Source organism: Astatotilapia calliptera, chromosome 13 (genome assembly GCF_964374335.1).
Source record: "Astatotilapia calliptera chromosome 13, fAstCal68.1, whole genome shotgun sequence".
NCBI classification, from domain to species: Eukaryota; Metazoa; Chordata; class Actinopteri; order Cichliformes; family Cichlidae; genus Astatotilapia; species Astatotilapia calliptera.
Genome location: NC_137434.1, coordinates 31,953,766 through 31,969,131, shown reverse-complemented (window position 1 = coordinate 31,969,131; position 15,366 = coordinate 31,953,766). Strand labels below are relative to the sequence as shown.

Below are 15,366 nucleotides of genomic sequence, written 5' to 3'. Positions count from 1 at the left end.
ATCCATTTCCTCCAGCCAAGAGGGAGGCAGAGATAAAAATATCCAGAAACGAAGAACGTGAAGTCAAACAGGAACGTTAGCATCCAATAAAATGTAAAAAAACAATAAATCGTCTGAACGTTTGACATGTATCAGTTATCTAAAATTTCTCACTTCGGTATTTCAGGGAATAAAAGGCTTCACATTCTTAATGAGCATCTGTTTACAGGCTGAATATTCCACACGCACAATTCCCAGTATTCCCAAAACCCTCTGCTGTGTAATCGCAGGATTCCTGCCCTTCTATCCACCCTTCAAACATCAGCAAGAGCAGGTCATCCTCATCGCCGTGGCCACGGGGCTGAGGTCGGACACACACTCAGGTCAGAGGTCAGAGGTCGAGTGCAGGCAGCCAATCGGAACATACCTGCTGGAGAGAAAGAGGACAGGGAGGCTTTAGAGGAGGACTTTATTTACCGTCGCGCTCGTTCATGCTCTGCCTGACTCCCCCATCCTCACACACACCCAACCTCTTGCTCATCAAACGCAGAGACAAACGTCTCTGATATTCTGTGTGGACCGATTGAGCCTGGAAGGATGAAGAAACTGAAATGTCCCGAGAGCAGCGCCCAGCTCCAACACATCAACACAAAGGGTGCTGTAAAGCAGTTCGAGGTGCTGCGACGTCCCCAAAGCTCACAGGAAGTATTTCACCACAACAGAAACCTGTAAAACTTTGTGTGCATCCATCGCCTCGACCCCTGATACCAAACCCTGCTTTATTCTGCAGCTCCATTTGATGAGCTTGTGAGCGTGCGTTTGATTCCATTAGACGTTAACACTTAAATCTAAATGACAGTAAAACACTTCCTGCTGTTTAAAGCCCAGCAGGGCCTCAGCGGACGTGTAACACCCTCCGGATTTAAAACACGTGCACGGTTACTGATGACATCAGCAGAAGCGCAGCAGGGCCCGAGCTGTGTGCAAACTGCAGGAGCAGAGACATGAAGGTGTGCTGGGTAATGACAGGCTGCAAGGCTGCCATTACTCTGTAATAACTGGCCTGTGAAGCTCCTCTAAGACCCCAGACTGAGATAATGTTAGGCCTGTGCAGTGCAGATGCTGTAATGAGGAATCCTCCTCCTCACTGCAGTCACCCCCTCTCCACTCCTGCCCACACCTCCCTCGCTCACTCTCGGTATTGTTCCCCCACGCAAGATTAAGACAGACGCAGATGTGAAGATATACAGATGTTAGAAAACCAGACATAGAAAGAGGTGGAGCCAGGTCGATAAGGGAAACGGGCTCAGATTTGGGCCTAATGACCTTTAACACCACCCTGTCCAGACTGGAGCTTTGATTCTGATCATGTCCTCATTGGTTAAACCAGACCCAGGCTTCACCTTTGACCTTTGAGCCTGAAAATGAGCTGCTGTGCTGCCTCAGGCGGGGTTCAGTTTGCTCAGACCTCAAAGGCGTAGATCTGTGAGTCGGCGTCTAGGAGGCCGTTTCCTCTCCTACGCAGCGCTCTTGTGAAACAGATGTGCCACAGCCAGGCGGGTTCGCACATTTGATCATTAACTGTCAGACTCGATGGGCGTTCCGGCGGGCGGAGCGATGCTCCTGAAGCGTTTCCCTCTTTAGCCTCGGCTGTTTCCATGCAAACTGCCCACTAAAGCCAAACACTCACACAGGTTATGAGTCACATGGTGTGCATGTTCAACAGCTCACTGAGCTCAGCACGCGCTCGCCAGCACGCCTCACACGACCAGCACCACCTGCACCAACCTCCTGGTTCGAAGGATCAATGCAAAGGTTTGGAGCAGGGTTTGGGTTAGGAAAGGGTTACACAACGCAGTGCCTTCTGAAGTGGTGTGTGTCCGTGTGTGTGTGTGTGTGCCTGTGTGTGCGTGCATGTGGTAATCTGCAGGTCAGAGCAGAGGGAGGTGAGGAGGGATTAGCCTGATCAGATGCGTCTGTCTGGTCAGGATTACGCCGTCTGTCTGCGGGTGTTTCTGTGCAGGACCGAGTCTCCGTGTGGACACTTTTCCAAAGGAGCCATGACAGGTTCAGAACTGAGACCGGTTTCATAAAGTCCAACTGAGCACAGACTCAGGCGGGCGTTTGAATTCACCTCGCTGAGGTCAGAGGTGTTCTCTGTCTGGCTGTAAGCCCGAGGGTTAGAGGGTTAGAGTGAAGCAAACAGCGTGGGCTGCATCATCAACAAACCACTGCTGTGATTTCTGCCTTACAACACGTACAGCTTTGTTTATGATCTAAGAGGGTTCAAATGATTTTAGCGTGGTGAGTGCAAACTAACAGCCTGGATCATTCGACTGCCTCTGCGGCAGTGAAATGTCATTTAAAGGAAAAGAATAAGAGAAAAAGGCAGGCTGAGAGGCAGCGAGGAGCTCATGGAGCTCAAGTGAAACTCGAGTGAAACTCCGAACGACTCGCCTCACTTCCTGCGCAGAAAACTAAAATGTGACGAGGACCAAACGACACGTTCATGCTGCACGATCTCTAATCCGGTTCTCCCAAACCTGCTGCATGGCAAATACATACAGCAGGTAAACCAGCAGGTGGCACTACAGCTATTATTCAATCCAAGACATTTTTCTCAATGAAAGCGGCTCCAGTGCACTGAGACACAGCGAGGCACTGAGGGTCGCTGCGCTGTGGACATCCAGGCTGCAGTTCCTCTAACGTCCATCGGAGGCTCCAGCCTGTGAGTCAGTGAGGGACACAAGTTTGAGTTATCTGATAAATCCTGAGCTGAGGCCGACTAGTGAGGTCTTTGTCAGACACAATTCTTTTCTCAGGCTTAAAAATAATGAAGTGGGCGGAGCTCCGGGCCTACAGGTGATGACAGAGTGATTAATGAAAACTCCAAAGCTGACCAGCAAACAGGTGAAACAAAGAAAACCAATCGTATCGCCCGCTCTAACACTTTTAGGGTGTTTGGGTTTTTACCTGTAGACTAACTTCCTGTTAGCGATTAGTGGTAGCACAGGTTGGAGGTCATTTCCTCTCCCGGTGAGCGCCGAGGCTGATTTAGTGTAAAACTGGTTATGTAACAAAACGGCAGTCTGTCGCAGAGGCTTTACAGCCACACACAGACACACACACAGCGATATAATCACCTCTAATTCAGCAGGCTGGCTCGGTGCTGCCCGTGTGCAGGCTGACCGCGGCTGCACTGGGAGCACTGGGCAGAGTGGGGGTGCTGGGATAAAGCCGGGGGGTTGGGGTGGGGGGGCATCGATTTGATTCGGTCCGTGAGCTCACGCCTTGTTTTCAGACTCGCAGCTCCTCATCAGCGAGCAAAAACAACCAAACCCAGGTTTTTTGGTCTCTGAGACTCTTTAAAAACGATTCACCAAATAAACAAAGACCACAATGAAGTTAAGAAACGAACGATGACGTAAATATAAAAACAATAAGACGTGATCAATATTTGGCTGTTTGAGGCTCATTTCAACTTATTAACCTAAAGTCATTTTAAATCTGCTTATACTTATTATGCCAAACATTACATACAATAATACATACAATACAGCTATGTTCTTGTCATTTGATATTTTAATGATTTTAATGCTCATTTTTAATATAAAGTACCATAAAAATAATTGACATGCAGTAACTAGTCGATTTATCATTAAGGCTGCCACAAACGATTATTTTGATAGTCGACTAATCAGATCATCATCCATTGGACGTATAATGAACAGCTTATTGCAGCATCTGCTCTTATATAACTATCATTAGCTTACAGCTTTAAGTGTGTAAGGTCTGTGCTAACTAAAAATAAAGACAAGATGATAGTTTATTAAATTTAAATGAAATTTGCAGATTGTTTCGGTGAAGTTTAATAAACTCCTTGCTATCTAAAATATAACAGGACACCGGAGTAAATTCTCCAGCATCTCACACTTCTGATAATCAGCTGTCTGCTTGACGTTTATTCAGCTGTGTAAAAACTATAACTTTAATCTCAGCCAAACCGATTTACTCAGGAACAAATAAAATACTAAAAAAAGCCAAACAATAACATTTTCAAGTTATCTAAGTGACTTATATATCATGTTTAACCTGAGTAGTGAAAGACGGCGGTGGGTTTGAAAACGATCTGCCGGGAGTCCGGTGTTCTCACGGCTCTAGTGAGCCTAGCCCCGGCTAGCTATCGAGCTAGTGGGTAACAGACGTCTCCGAAAACGTCGGAGCGCTTTTGAAAATATGTGGTGTCTTGATAAACTGAGCAGATATTTGAGGTTTACACAGCTACATTCTCGCCTGAAAATATGTTAAACGTTTATTTTGTGACCCAGAAAGAATAATAAGAGTAATATTAAAACTAACTAGCTGCCGCCATTGTTGGAAACTGAGCTGGGCCGCACTATGAATTCTGGGACACAGCTGCTTCTTCTTCTTCTTCTTCTTCAGGGTTTAACGGCAGCTGGCATCCTTGTACATGCAGTGCTGCCATCTTCTGTTTCAGTCCGTTATTACACTCTTAAATCCTGCTACTTATTCCTGCGTCTTTTGGGATCTTACAAAGCTTCAAACGACGCGTCGACTATTAAATCAGTCGTCGACGATTTTGATAGTCGACTAATCGTGGCAGCCCTATTTATCATAGTTGGAATTAAATAATAATAATGATAATAAATAAGCACTAAAAGTTTGTTCTTGAGCTTATTTAATTTTTTAAATGCGATTTATTTTGTCCGCTTCGGTGCTCTGTAGACGGCCTCAGACACAGGCTGTTCCCTTTGCTGTGCCTGGATCTTTGCCCACAGGATGAATCTAATAAACGCTCTGTGATGTTTTCCGGCAGCTGGAACAAATCGATTGAAGCTCGATTCATGTAAAGTGCAGATTCTCGGGTCCTGCGGGACTCCCTGGAGCCTCCGCTCAACATTTATTCATCAAATTAAAGTCAATACTTGTAAAAATGAAACGTGCCAGATGCAGAAAACACTCAATAATGAGGAGGTGACGGACGGCGGTGAGAAGAGGAGGAGGACGCGGTTTCTTTAAAGGCGTTTAACGGCAGCCGAGCTTAGATCTGTGCAGATTCCCGCTAAGACGCTCTCCGGGCAGACCCGGCGTCGCTGACCTGCTTGGCAGCTCGTCTGGAGGAAGATTTGGGGACTAATGACTAAAAAGGAGAGCTCATGAATATACAGCTGTCCTTCAGCGCCGCCACGGCCCCAAAATAACTCGGAGAATTTGGGAATGTGGAGCACTTCAATCACTTAATTCCACTCAGTGAAAGGAGGAATTAGCTTTTTGTCATCTCCCCCGTGAGGCTCTCAGACGAGCCGAGGACGACGGCCTCAGCAGCTCTCAGAGTGGCTGCTTTTTAAACACCAGCAGCAGAAGAAAAGACGCCTGCTGTCACTCCCATGAATTCAAGTCATGTTTTATTCACAATCGGTCCAAAAAATGATGTTTACATGTTGTAATGTCTGCAGGTTTGGCAGCAGAGTGATGCAGACGATGATGTACATCAGCTGCATTAGTGAGTCAGTGCAGGCGTGTGGCTAACGTTAGCGGTGTTTCCTGATTTTAAAGTTGATTAAGAGTAATGCGTCGATGCAACTTGATGAAAACACAGATTATTGTCTGTGATGAAAAGAATCCTGTTTCAGTCGAGGGAACCAGAGCGGCACCGATCCGGTGTCTCACAGATGTTTCAGCCAATCACAGGAAGTGAAACGCCAGCATTAACCTGTAACTGAACTACGCTGTGGACACGTGACTGCTCACTGCACCATCTTGTGGTGCAAAGTGGTATCACACCAAAGTACAGCACGGCCCTTTGTCCACACTTCGGCTGACATCACTGCGGCACAATGCAGACATTTTCCTTTCTGCTCACTTTGGAAGGTTTTTAACTATTTTTAAAGACACATATTTAAAATAAGCAGCCCTAACGACGCCAGCGTTCTCATTTAGCCTGTCATTAGCAACCTGCCAAACTTTGCTGAGACCTGTGAGAGCTTCAGAGGTCACGAGTGGGGTTCTCGCAGACCCACGCTTCCTGCTGGAGAATATTTACAGCTCGTCTCAGGCTTTGAGCTCATTTTAATGATTAAAATCACAGATTTATCATTTTCTTTCAGTTTGTTCATCATTTCCAGGAAGCGCGTCGTAACGCTGGTATTGAAACGTGCGGTACAAACAAACTTTATTATCACTGTTATTATCTGTTTGTGTCTGAGCTGGAAAATCGTTTTACTGCACGTCTGACGTGTTCTTCATTCCCTGATCAAAAATCTACAGATTTCAAGTCTGAATATTTTCCAACAACACTTTCCAACTTTAGAAGCTGTTACACAGATACGACAATAACAGCTCCACGGTTAATTATTCTCTCAGCTCTCACTCACGTGTCTTATCTGCAGTCCGGTGTTGGGATGTCAGCCTCAGATGTAACGATCAGTGATGATGATGATGATGATGCTGCTCTGGTTTCACTTCAGAAACAGGACTTTAAAGCTTCTAACTCACAAACTTTTTCCCATCACACCCTCTTCTCTCAAAGTATTGTTCTAATTTTCACTCTCCACATTCCTCACAGCAGCAGCAGCTCCATCAGTTCAGTGAATCAACAGTAAATCATCCAGACTGGGAGGAGGTCTTCCTCCTCCTCCTCCTGTTCTTTCAGCACATTATTTTCCCATGAATACTGCTGAATAATGTTCTTTAATTTAAACCTCAGTGGCCGCCCCGGCACACTACATAACTCACATTTCCTGCAGGACAGTGAGAGCTGCTGCACCTCCTAAACTTCCCTGAGAGGTGGAGATGCTTCAGCCTGATGGAGCTGCAGTGAAACCAGACCTACAGGTTGTTTTACTCCGATTAAACCTGCTTCTGTTCACGATGATTCATTAAACCACAATCGGTGACCACCCATGTGTGGAACATGAGAGCAGCTAGTTTTGTAGTTTTTGGCTCTGAAATCTCATTTGTTACACGAAAATCTAAGAAACCACTCGTTCCATCGCATTTTGTCGCACCGCGCCAAACTCCTTTTAAAAATATGGCACTTTAATGTTTCTTTGCTTGCTAAGCACAGCACACAAGGTAAATAATATTAAAGAAATGCCGTTTTAGAAATCGGGAACAGCGCTTTAATTCGGCTGGTTCAGTTCCAGCCCACACTTACATTTCATAACCAAACAGATCTCTTTAAAAGTCCCAGCCTGTTGTTCCCGGTGATGAAGAGCAGCAAGGATCCACGGATGGAGTTGGGATCGATGACATAAAGATGAGGACCGGTGTGTACGCGGTGTGTGAGTGACCCCGACACACGGAGTCGGGATCAAACCCGAAACGTGCGCAGAAGCAGCGTAGCAGTGCGGCGGAAAACCCGCAGTTTTTAACCGGAGTCCGGCGCGCCGCCGGGGCTACATTACATCACTTCTAGCAAACTTCACGGGAGAACAATGAGGGCGAAGCAGCTTCGGCGGGCCGGGCTGACCCGGGCACAGCCTCCAGCTGCCAGCACGGACTCCGGCCGGACGGGGAGCCCGGCAGCGCCAGCGGGTCCCGGTTGTGCCCGGTACCGACAGCCTGGTGACACTGCTGCGTTTCGAGGCTCGAGCTGAACACGCAGGCGAGAAAGCGGAAACACGGAGGCATGAAAGGAGCTCACCTGTGGCCGGAGCAGCGAGGCAGAGCCCGGGGGAAGGCGGCCGGCGTGTCCGGGGAAGGAGCGGCGGCGGAGGTTATTGTGTTTGAAGCGGCAGGACGGAGGGGGAGGGGTTACTACCTGCAGCATGGGGCGCGAGCACCAGCGCGTGCGCCGGTGCGATGGTGTGTGAGCACGTGAGCGCGTGCGTGCGTATGAGACGGAGGCTTCCGAGGACTGCTGCTGCTCCTCAGGGTGATTCAAGTAAAAGTCAAGCAAAGGTCCTTTACTGAACCGGGAAAAACACCGGAACTAAGCTCCGTTGGTCACGCTCATGTGTGTTACACCTGCAGTAAAACACGTCACAAAGTGTGCACGCTCAGCCGCTGAGCCAGCATTACCTGTATATAAAAGATGGACATTTTTGCTGCCAAGACAGAAGAGCCCTGTTAGGACGAGAGGGTGGAGTTACAGACACTGATAGGTCTGTGGTACGGTGACCTCACAGCAGCCATGTTATTGGTCACACAGGCTGTATCCCAATTCAGGGTCTGCAGCCTTAAAGGCCGCATTTTAAGGCCGATTACGTCACCGCGACGCAACAAAGGCTGTCCCAATCCAAAGGAAATGCGGCCCTCAAATGCGTCCTTCATCTCCCTGAATTTTAAGGACGTGGTGGTGTAGACTTCGTGGCCCAACATATCCCAGAATGCATAGCGCGGCGGTGGGTGTGGATAATTTTGCAGAAAAAAAACGGCGGATGAGGGGCGCCTGAAGAGTACACTTTAAGTACTGAATATGATGTCACTTATTGATGTGCAAATGTTTAATAACGAAGAACATTAAAACATTACTGTTGGCCACATGTCGGCAAAGTTATGTGACATTAGTGACGTTTGTACTAACTTGGTTTTAAAGCCTTTACTTTCAAATATACGCCGTTCAATAGCTGAGCTTAATCTTACAGAGAATGATCAAAGCTCATGTAGAAACAAACACATGAACAAAAGATTTTCTCCTTCATTTCTGTCAAACACAGCTGTATGACACGTTTCCAGCTGTTAGTATCATGGTTGCTAGGCAACCTGGGCAGTGCAACGGAGGCTAGACCGTCCCATTTCACAAGCCTCGCACTTCCGGCCTTAGCGGTCTTTAAGTACGCGGCCCTTGAGGATCGTTGAGGCTGCGTACTTTAAGGCTGCAGACCCTGAATTGGGATACAGCCATTATGTCATTAAAAAGGCTCCATCAGCACAAACACAAAGCTAGCAGCTACAGCTGTCTGTGTCACCATCCACTTGTCAGTCACAGAGGCCACGCCTCTAATAGTCATTTGTCTCTGTGTCCTGAAACGAACCCCTGATAAACTGTTAGTCTCCGTTCTCCACTATGTAAAACTGTGTCATCTGCATATAGAGGTACTCTCCTTCTCTACGTTCCTCTTCGACTTCCTCTTATCGCGTAACAAAACTTTAATATAGCTGTAATTAAGGTGGAAATGATCATTTGTGTATCAGGCTGTAAACATTTCTCATGTGAAGTTTTAACATGAGTCTATGGGGGCTGACTCATGCTGGAGCCTCTGCTGGACACTAGAGGAACTGCAGCTTTTGGGACTAGAGCACTGATGCTTTAAAGTTATCGTTTCGCCCCCCAAACGTCCTCGAGTGTGTATATCTAACATTTTTTCTCCCTCACTCTCACTAAGTAACATGCAAGCAGCTTGTATAATGACGTTTGTTCTGAAGTATGCTTTTACAGTAAATCTCTGGTACCACCCGTTTCTTTGATCCAACATGTAAGAGCGGCTAAGGGACATTTGTTGTGTTTTTAAAAAATGATGAATGTTTTTGTGCTAAATGTGTCCTAACACTGGACCCTTTAGGGTATATTTAAAGTAAACACATGGATTTACTGTGAGATTAGGTGAATTCAGTATGATCACATTTAAATAAAGTCATGAGCTTATCAGCACAGTTGTATCTGAAAACAAGTGACTAATCTGGGAGTGTGATGGTGAAAATAAAGACCTGCAAGCTGACTGTGCAGCACGCAGCAGTGCTGAAGTCATCAGTGTGTGTGTGTGTGTGTGTGTGAGGCTCTATCGACGAGGTTATTGATCACATTCGGAGCACAGGAGGACACTTTGGGCTAAGCTCTGACTGCAGGAGCTGCACAGGGCTCATGATGCGCACGTTTAAACCATCATTCATGGTTTTAATAAGTAAAAGTCCTTTCTGTTCCTTGAGTCGGCACACACACTGACATGGACAGATGAAGAAAACGTGGGGCCCGGGCACAGCCATAGCAACCCCCCCACACATACACACACCCCACCTATCTGTGAGAATACAGAGTTAAGACCTTCACTGGAAAGGGCATAAAACAACTTGTTCTTATTTTTGTCCATTTTTAGTGAAGTTAAAAATCTTCGGTTCCTAATGAATTTGGAGAAACGGAAAAAAGAAAGACCCAGAAAACACATTAAAATGCTGCCCCCTGGTGGTGAAAAAGCAGAGGGTTCTTACCAAACTGCAGCTGGAGATGATTTTAATGACACATTTACTGCTGTAGCTTTGTCTATAACAATCCAGCATCATAGATATTCAGTGATGTCAAACATAAGGCCCGGGGCCCAGAACTGGTCCTGCACAGACCCCTATGTGGCCCACTGGGCAGTTTTGGAAAATATGAAGCATGGCACAGATTTTGGGCTTGTAACTGAGAGCTCCACCGTGGCTGTTCACACTTCATGACCAAAGTAATGAAGGAGCAGAAAAATCAGTCAAATAAATGAGAGAAAAATCCTGTTTTTGATTTTCGACTGTGCGTTGCTCACCGTGGCCCACATCTCAACAGATTTAGATTTTTTTATTTGCTAAATATGATAACACAGCAAATAGATTCAAACTGGATTTTCCACAGTTTGTTATATTTTCAGCCTGACTTTTATACTGAAAGGGTCACTCCCAGACCTCATACAGCTGCTCACATGGAAACAAATGAAACTGCAGCAAAACAAAATTAATTTATGGTTTTTATGTCACAGAGAAAATTGAAGCTGAGTGACTTTATGAGTGGAAACAGCTGCAGTCCAGAAACAACAGCAGCAGCACTCGATGAACCCCAGGGAACACCGGCCCAGAGAAACGATGCTCATAGAACACAGTCATTAAAGAATCGTTTAATATCAGAACGTAAAGACTTGTTTCTCCTTGCAGAGGATCTGCTGCAGCCACGGTAAAAACAGGAGGAGGGCCGAGCAGTAAGTCCACGCTGTTTAATGAAATAACAGGAGCAGCTCGGCTCATGTTTGGGTGGAGAACACGTCTGAACCGCAGTGCAGCCTCAAACATTCCTCTGCTGGGAGGAATCCGCCTGGCTCTCGTTAAACTGGGCTGAACCGGAGCGCAGCAGCAGACGCTTCACGCTCACTCGCTCGTTTGTTTGCTTCTGACTTTTTAATTAAAAGCAGACGATGTCAGTGTGAACGTGCCAAAAGACTCTCCGCTGCCTCTCTTTCTTTCTTCTGCAGTTTCTATTCTTTAAAGTATTAAAGAGACTCTCGGGAAAGTGGAAGCACCTTAAAGCTGCAGTCTTTTTGATGGCCAGCAGGGGGCGATCTCTGAGCTCGCTCAACTCTTTAATCTCGATTCACGTCTGACTGAATCAAGTTAGGAGGAGGGTGGTTTTCCACCCAGAGGGAGGCAGAGTGAGCGGTACAGAGGTCAAAGGTCACAGCACACAGACAACAGTGGTTAGAGGGAGTGTGTGGTTAAAGTGGACAGACGCCATGTTTTTACTGTCAAATGTGAGAGCTGGGCCTTTAAACCGCGAACATGTAAAATCTGTGAATCTTCTAACGCAGCTGTTCACAGGAGTAATTAACAGCTCTCACCAATCAGATCACTGCATTCAGCAACAAGAGTGCTCAGAATGCATCCTGGTACTTAATCACTGGCACTTTTCTGAACCAGCCTTTCTGACAAACAACCTCAACATAAACCGACTAAATCAGATCAGACACAGGCTGTGTCAGCCGATGTTTTACTTCAGAGGTGCAAAGCATGACGACTGTGAGCTCAGGACTCACAGTTTAAATCACAGCGTGGGGGAACAGCCAGGCTGATCTCAGATCTGAGTCTAACTGCACTGACGGGATATTTCCACTGGTGGAAACTGTCCAGCCTGTTTCTGAAGCTCCTGCTGAGATGTTCCACTGCTGAGTGACGCTTATCGCCACCAGCTGTGTTTATCCACGCCAAAAAAAGGCACAGTGTCCTCCGAGGGCTGCCACATCAGTCTAAAGTTATCTTCTCGTTCCTGTGTTTCACTGTCCTGCTACAGGCGGTAACAAGTGTCAGTGACCAGGTTTCAGCTCATTTACACACAGCGTGTTCATCAGAGAGCGCTGGCACAGATTTATACTGTTTCTGTTTGAGCCTGAGAGCTTCAGCAACAACGTCAAAGAAAAGATGAGAACAAAGGATGGAAATCTGAAAACAGAGCACACACGATGGGGTCCAACATGGGACAAGGCTGTAAAGTTTTATTGGTTTAACAGCCTGAAGTGTGTGCCTACAGGGCTGGAAAAGCTGCAGTTCCTCTAACATCCAGCAGAGGCAGCAGTGAGCCAGTGGTCATAGACTCCCATGTTAAAACTTTCCAGCAGAAATAAACATGTTTACAGCCTGATACACAAACTGTTTGATCCCTGTAGATACTTTCACCTGTATTTTATTTTACTCAAGTTTTTAAATTGGATTAAGGCTTAAAGTTTGCAATGTTATGGGGCGTGGCCACTATGACTGACAGGTAGATGGTGACACAAGCTGTATCCAAATTCAGAGGCTGCGTCCTCCTCAGGACCCGGCCTTCGCGTTCTACGTGGGCCGGGTCCTTTGAAGACTGAGAAGGCCGGAAGCGTGAGGCTGTGAAATGGGACAGTCTAGCCTTCAGATCTGCATCAGCGCTGTCTCTGTGGAGTTTAATAAACTCGGCCGTCTGCTCCGTGCTATCTAAAATATAACAGGACACTGGAGTAAACTCTCGACCGTCTCACACTTCTGATGATCAATCAGCTGTCTGTTTGACGTTTATTCAGCTGTGTGAAAACTAGAACTTTAATCTCAGCCAAACCGATTTACTCAGGAACAAATCAAACACTGAAAAGTTATCCAAGTGACTTATATATCATGGTGTCTGACAACGATGTGCCGGGAGTTCGCTGTTCTCGCCCCGGTCAGCTATTGAGCTGGTGGGTAACAGACGTCTCTGAAAACGTCGGAGCGCTTTTGCAAATATGTGATGTCTTGACAAACCGAGCAGATATTTGAGGTTTACACAGCTACATTCTCGCCTGAAAATGTCTTAAAACTTTATTTTGTGACCCAGAAAGAATAATAAGAGTAATATTAAAACTAAGTAGCTGCCGCCATTGTTGGAAACAGGAATTGAGTTGCGCTATGAATTCTGGGATATGGTGGGCCACGAGGAATACAACCGACCCATCCTTCAAGTCTGGGGAAAAGGAGGACACATTTGTCGGCTGCATGTGGAGGCGTCTATGAATTTGAACAGCCTTCGCCGCGTTGCTGTGATGTAATCGGCCTACAAATGTGGCCTCAGGAGGACGCAGCCTTTAAAAACACACACACAGACCTATCAGAGGTTTGTTCCTATGCAGTTTGGGTGTTTTGACCTTCACTTGGCTTTTCCTCGAATGACCCTGACGAGAAGCCAGCTACACAAACTGTTTCGGCCTCTACAGATAATTTCTTGCTTCACGGGAGGACACAGGAAGGAGCCATTCTGCTTTTGACGTTTTACAGTGTCTCAGCTTTTTGGGAAAACGCAGTTGTGAGTTCAGCCACCTGTTCACTCATTTCAGAGTTTAATATTCATGCAAACACCACTTTATATTCACCAGAAAATAAGCTCATTTTTTCATGCATCACTGCTGCAAAAATCTCCACTGCCTGCAGAATGAGACGTCTAATGTGACGTTCTGCAGTTCACAAACAAGCCAGTTTGTTTATTTCCTGTGGTTTCCTCATGCCGGCGTGCTACTGTTGGACCGCGGGCGCCATCCAACGTGTTTTCAAACACTGTGAGTCACTTCCATCGCCTCACACACTGCAATCTGACAACAACCATCCCTCCCCGAATCTGAGATGATGAACAAAGCGCTCGCTGAAGTGAGAAAGATTCCAGCATAAAGAGTCTGCGCACGCACACAGACACACACACACACACACACACACACACACACACGCACGCGCACACACACACACACACACACACACACACACACACACACACACACACACACACACACACACACACACACACACACAGCAGCTGCTTGTGTTTACTGAGCCACAGAACAGCTTCAACAATCACAGTCACTCCAACACTTGTCTCTGCAGGAGAAGTCAGGACTGCTCTTTGCTAGCAAACTTCTGCAGCGTAGCTGGGGTTGGTACGGTGGCCCTGAGAGGTCAAATACACTACAGCCTAACAACACAACACAATGCAAATAGAAAAGAAGCCCACAGAAGTTTTAAAAAGTCAGGAAACAAAACAGAAACAAAGGAAGTGTTTTTGGGAGGCAGAAAAGTGACAGAACAGCTAACAGTGAACAGTATATAAGTTATGATATGAAAACACACATTACTGCATCCTTTCCTCCCTCACAGCACCAGTGGAAGCCACTAGTTCATCACAGACACACTTAAAGGAAGCATGGGATGCTTCTTTTAAGTGTCTCCTGGGTTCAAATCCCAGCAGTGCCTTACCTCCCTACCAATGCCATTACATTTCATTAATGAGTGCTGATGGCGGGAAGCATTGGGCGTTATGCTTTCTCTCCTTCGTTTCCAAGAAGAGGACACAATGAAGATTTAGACATGCCCAAGACATCAATATTGGGTGAACAACCCTCAGAAGCTCCACTAGCGGTTTAATGCCTGGGACCCTCCAGCATTTGTTCTAGAACTGAAGAAGCTTCTCGGATCGGGTGCAAAGAAGTTTTTAAAGCTCTCAAGAGTACCGTGAGGTGGATAACTGAGGACATACAAAGACTTTCCTAACTGCATGATGGATGCAGATGTGACACCACGCTGCTATCACCTTGTTGCAGATGCATCCATCATGCAGTTGATGCAGATGGTTTCAAATGGAGAGCCCAAAGGCACTGCTTGGACTTGAACCCAGAGCTCCTGTTGACCAGCTCAGCCACAGCGCCTCCTTGAGGCTTCAGGGCTCCTTCTGAAGGTGGGTGGAGGTGCTGTGGTTCTGTCGGTGGCTATCAGGGTCAGCATTGAATCACAGTCTGAACCACTGCTAGAACTTTTCACAGACTTTATGGAAACCTCCAGCTTCACCCAGGTGCTGCACGATGATGGAACATGTCTGAAAGCCAACCACAGCAGGAGGCGCTGTGGCTTAGCTGGTCAAAGCACCTGTCTAGTAAACAGGAGATCCTGGGTTCAAGTCCCAGCAGTGCCTTGCAATTCTTGGTACCATTACATTAAAGTTTGCTGAAGGTGCTGTGGTTCAAGTTTTTCCTGTTTCATTTGTAAGAAGAGGAGAGGTTAGACATCAGTGCAAAGGCATTGCTGGGATTTGAACCCTAGCAGGTGTTTTAACCAGCTAAGCAAAACTCTCTAAATATAAAGAAGAGGAGAGGGGGAAGGCAGTGAGAGAGAAGGAGAGGCGAGAGTCGGGATTCGTTTCCTTCTCTT

At 46.6% G+C, this 15,366-nt stretch overlaps 1 protein-coding gene and 1 non-coding gene across 5 annotated transcripts in view; one reads left to right on the top strand and one right to left on the bottom strand.

Annotated features, from left to right (window-relative positions):
• The window catches only part of usp54a (ubiquitin specific peptidase 54a), a 35,816-nt gene extending 27,896 nt beyond the window's left edge, over positions 1-7,920 (bottom strand). Inside the window, exons 1-2 of one of the 4 annotated variants that reach the window (XM_080287624.1) lie at positions 7,646-7,920; positions 1-409 (exon numbers count right to left, since the gene is read on the bottom strand). The exon at positions 1-409 is cut by the window's left edge and continues 259 nt beyond it. The gene's annotated coding sequence lies outside the window, so the exon portion shown is untranslated. The remainder of the gene's footprint in view (positions 410-7,645) is intronic. The other 3 variants (XM_080287622.1, XM_080287623.1, XM_026190580.2) reach the window with 3 other exon arrangements.
• A 7,136-nt stretch (positions 7,921-15,056) lies between these two features.
• On the top strand, positions 15,057-15,130 carry trnat-agu (transfer RNA threonine (anticodon AGU)). The gene has a single exon. It is a non-coding gene; the product is annotated as a tRNA-Thr (tRNA).
• The last annotated feature ends 236 nt before the right edge of the window (positions 15,131-15,366 follow it).